This window comes from Rhinichthys klamathensis, unplaced genomic scaffold (assembly GCF_029890125.1).
Source record: "Rhinichthys klamathensis goyatoka isolate OS25496 unplaced genomic scaffold, OSU_Roscu_1.1 h1tg000076l_1, whole genome shotgun sequence".
Classification (NCBI taxonomy): Eukaryota; Metazoa; Chordata; class Actinopteri; order Cypriniformes; family Leuciscidae; genus Rhinichthys; species Rhinichthys klamathensis.
Window position 1 is genome coordinate 6,761 of NW_026606618.1, and position 5,299 is coordinate 12,059.

The following is a 5,299-nucleotide window of genomic DNA, read 5'->3' on the forward strand; positions in this document are numbered from 1 at the left end:
CACGGAGAGAGCGACAGAAATGAAAGCCCCACAATTCCCATACGGTTTAAGAAAGAACCTTCCAGTGCAAAGTGCCAATAATCAAGCCTCCTTTTCAGGCGTGCAGGACCTGAGATGAAAGAGGATGCTCTTGGCACTTATTCAAAATGATCCTTCGGTCGTTAAAGAGAACATGCCATGAACCTGAAACACCAGTTGGAGCTCTGTATCGTGAAGGTGAGGACATTCCAGGTGGTTGACTGCGAACGCAAAGGTCCCTGGATGTGCTTCAGCGTAGTCAAGCGTAAGGATAAAAACCTTTTTATCGAAAGCATCATAAAAGTGGTTCATAATACTAATGCGCTACATACCAAGTCTTTTGAAGTCAATAGCTTAGTGCGAGGATATTTAAGTCAATATTTACTGACTATCTTCAGTGAGCTGTTAACTGCTGGGCGATCAGGTCACTGAGTGAAGTGAAGATAGATTTGAAGATAGCTGCTTTCATGAACACACAAGGAGAAGCTCGGATGTCCGTTTGAAAGTGCGTGATTGTAGCAGTGATGCTTTAAAGGGGATGAATCACCAATAATAAAACCGAAAATAAAATAGATAATAAATAATTGATTCAATCCTAATTTATACAATGGTTTCAGTTAATAGTAATGCAAATATAAGTATTTCCCACACACAGCTGTCATATGGACTACTTTTATGGTGCTTTTGCATCTTTTTCGATGCTCTAAAGATTGAATTGCAATTGCATGGAAAACCCGTCAAGTGTTGCAAATGTATTCTGTTGTGTTTTTTTGTAATAAATATATAAAAATGTTTGTATTCTCACCATTATTTCAGAAAAAGGAAGAAAACGGGAAGAAAAATTAAAGAAGAGACTAAAAAGAATGACATGAGGGTAAATGATGACAGAATAAAAAGATTTGGGCGAATTATCCCTATAAGGCCAATTATGGCAGCCATATATTACAAAAAAACTTAACTATTTTAACAGAAACATCAACATAAAAATCATGTCTCAAAAACAGGTTGAAGAAACTGCTACATTGTCCTTTCACAAACATGAAAAATGAACAATGGAAATGTCCCTAGCCCCAAATGCAATTCAACTTTTTGAGGAGGAAGGTAAAAAAAGGCCTTTTCAGACATGGCCTATCACCAGCCGTGTTAAAGAGGGGGAAAAAAGCAAGAAGGCAAGAGGGAGGGAGGAGGGCCCGAAAGCCTCCATTCCTCTATTTATAACCATTCAGGCAGTGAACAGCCACATTCCAAATGCCAGAAGGCACTTTTCAAAACTCCTCATTTAAAACTTAATGTTGTTTTCAGCTCCTAAAAAAGAACCGCCCTCCCTCATACCCACCATCAACCAAAAGGAGCCAAGCGGGTAAAAAAAAAAAAAGGCAAACAGTAACATGTAAATGTGACTCTGTTCGGAGGCAGTCCAGAATCGTCCCTTTCAAAACAGAAAGGGCAGCTGAAATGAGGTAAGCGAGCATCAGTATGCAAAAAACATAATCTTTAATGAGAAAATACTGATGGCCGGGCTGTCCTGAAACTCCGGCGATTAGCACTTCAAGGGCTTTTCTTCCTTTCAGAGGGTAAGTGGGCCAGCTAAAGAATGGCCTCCGCCTCCATTAAGGTGAATCTGAAGAACCCTTGTGAGAAAAGAGAACAGAACACACTTGTCAGCTGCTAGGAGCCTGGGGAATGTGGCGCAGCCACCCAAAAAGTGCATCTGGTGCAGGGGTGGGGTGGCGTGCGTGGATTGAGGAGGACCTCCGCGAGGTTTCGCCTCTATTCTGTGCGCCTTTTGTTCTGGAGTAGGCAGGGGGTCAGTTCTGAACACATGACCACAGGGCTTCCCTCCTCAGCCAGGGCAGGAGAAAGAGTGTGTCCCGAATCTCCCTTCAAAACACTTTCAAAGGAACATAAAAATCACGAATGAGGACTCTTTAATATCTCAAATGTTTCTCCTACACGTTAATGACATTAAATGGGGAGCAAATGAATGAAGTCTTCTGCTAAACAGATTTTTCTCCTCAGAAAACAACCCTGTCTAGAGTATCACCAGAACAGTGTCTCAAACTGAGGTCAGACCTGCCAAGATATTGAAGTCTGCAAACAAAAGTCAGAAATATCAGTATGATATTTCTCATCAAATTCATCTAGATTAAATTAACTGAGAAGAAACATTTGAGGCAAAGTTGATCCTCATATGATAAATAACCGAGCAACAAACGAGCAATAATAATGCTCCTCTGGGGTGACGATCCCAACGGGAAAGAACAATCACAAATGAGATTTATGTAATGTCTCAACTGTTTCTCAGTTACAGCAATGAGATTAAACATACTTTTACTCCTCAGTCCCCAGGAATCTCAACAATGTCTCATGCAGCACTCAGATCTGCCAAGATAACTGCTAAACTCGGAACTAAATTATCTGAGCAATTGTCTCATTTGTAATTTTTTTTTTTTTTTGTATTTATCTTAAGGAGTAACATTTAAGACAAAGTTGATAATGAAATGCTAATGCATAACAGATTAATAAAAGTAACGTGAGCAATAACAACGCTCCCCTGGGTGACTGTGCTCATTAATATCTCAATCATTTTTGTCATTTACAGCGATGAGATTAAGATGAGACAGTTGCTTGCTTCAAAGAAGAAAGGCCACAGTAATCTTACAAGTCTCCTCTAGAGTTTCAGAGAAGATCTCAACAATGTCTCACACAGCAATCAGATCTACCAAGATACCTGCATTTATTTAAGTAAATAAATATCTTATTTGTGTTTATTTTTATTTATCCCAAGAAAGTAAGGAAGAAACATCTGAGAAAAGATTGTAACTTCAATGAAATATAACTCAACTCTTCATTAAATCTCCTGATGTATAAAAGAGCAACCTCTGAGCAACACAATGTTCCGGGGTGATGGTGAGTGACCAATCCATCTGAATTTCAAATTCATCCAAACGTAGATTCTCGAAATAAGGGCTTTCTGTTGCTCAATGGCTGAACGGATTATAAAACCTAGGCTGCAAATCTAACAAAAAACACCTACTACTCTCTTTCCTGTGGAGAATACGATGAAACTGTCAGTGAAGTATACAAGCTTCAGCTAAAACAGCTGTTTTTTAAAAATAAGATTTATTTTTGCCTTTGAGATGGGAGAGTGTAGAAGTCTGACATGGAAGTGAATTGGGAGAGAGAGAGGGGGACGGGATCAGGAAAGGACCAAGACTCAAACCCGGGTAGCCTGAAGCGCAACCATGCAATATGTCGGAGCGCTGCCTACGAGGCTAAAAATATAAACCACTGGATAGGGAAAAATATATATAGGAAAAACACCTTTAAAGAGTGCCAGTGCTCAGTAGTCCTTCATTGGGATGATTTGGAGAGGATTGTTCTAGAAGGTGTTGCACATGGACTTCAATGAGCATCTGGCCTTTTACCGAACTCGATCTGTCAGCAGGAGTGCCCTAATCCTCAACTCATTCAGCTTGGCTTTAACACAGGAAAACACCACCTAGCTCCTCCCTTAGACGGCCACAGAAAACACCTCCGCATCTCAAAGAGAGAGTAAAGCAGAGTGCACGCAAACAAGGACTCGCGCAGTGTCGTGGTGGTTTTTAGGCCGCCCTTGCCCTTCTGTTCACCCTTGGCCCGCCTGTCCTACTGCCCCTTCTCTTTAAAACGCCACAGCAGGAAACCTGGCAGACTGAAAAAAGCCCTGGGTTACGAACAGGTTAGTTGTGAATGTGATGGCATATTGCTAGCTGTGACTGTCGGCAAAACGTCCAAAGCAGGCTGCTCGCTGGGAGTTCAGTGTATCAATAAATAATACCTACCCTTTAAAGGCACAGTTTGAGTGCTCTTACATTAACTTGCCACACACCTAGGTTAACAGGTTTATGGGCTTACATAACATGTAATTGACTGTACTGTTATGCAGACAAATTTCAGATTGATCTATAATGCACTCCATTTGTTAATGTGAGTTAATACATTAGGTATCCTCAACTAACAAATCTTTTTAAAAATTTTAATCTAGGTTAATATTAACTTCACATACAAACACATTTCTAACATTTCAAATTGTAAAAAATAACCTTAGATATATTATGAATAATGATAAAATATGAAAAATATCGATTAACAGTGAACAACATATTTATAAATTAGCACTAATCAAATGTTGTAAAATTGTTAATTGTAAGTTTATGATACCTAATGCATTAACTATTGTTAATAAATTAAATGTTAATGGAATCCATAAGAGAATATTAACCAAAGTATAAAAATATATTGAGAGAGCCAGGTTTGGAAAGATCGTTGAGTCAGCGTGAGATGAAAAGCAAAAGAGTGCGAGAAAATAAGAGGGGGATGTTTCCTTAGCTTCTTTTGTGTTTACAAGACAGGCTTTCAGGCATATTGACTGCATGAAAAAAACTCTGTATTATGACACCCAGGGACCTGTGCCTACAGGTAGCTGACTAATTACACAATGCCAAAACCATGAAAACGCCCAGACCAAGAAGCCTGTGCCACAAAATAACAGACACTGAGGAAACAAAAACAGACAGAGAGAAATTATGACAGAATAAATCAAGATGTTTGGTCTGAGGCCTGAGTTAGAATGCTAAAAAAAAAAAAAAAAAAACATCTAAATATGAAATCTTACACAGGAAATCCTTTCAAATATACTTGGTTTCACAATGGTTGGGTTTTCGAAAAAAAACAAAAGTTCGGGAACTGACCGGATGTCTGGTGTCCCTCTTTTTTGAGATATTACACAACTAGTCTGAGATTCCAAAACCACTTCACATCGAAACAGCTTAATAAACTGACAGTGTCAATGGAGAATGTGCACTTAATGCACTCAAGTATCATGTCTCAAGACTCTCTCTTTAGAATCATTCTGCAATTTCGCTTACTGCAGGATAGGGGTGCAATTCAAATGGTAGTTTCGAATAAACAACTGGATGTTTTCGAGACAGAGCCTTCGACAAGGCCATCACAATGATCACTTCAAGGAAGTACTTGAAGGACTAGCTGCTCACTTTAGACAAGGAATTTGCTCTTGGATTCTCTGCCAGTCCTCAGGTCCCCTCTCATTACTCCACATATTCAGACTATTCAATCAGCACCAAAGCAAGAGTCTCAATTCACCTCCTTGTTGAGCATGGAACACCATCAAATTTAATTGGTACTCATATTTTAGTAAAGGGAAATCTAATGAGTAAACCACGCAACAAGGTGACACGACAGCACAGCAATTCTCCTTTAAAGTAAAACTTTAGCTGAC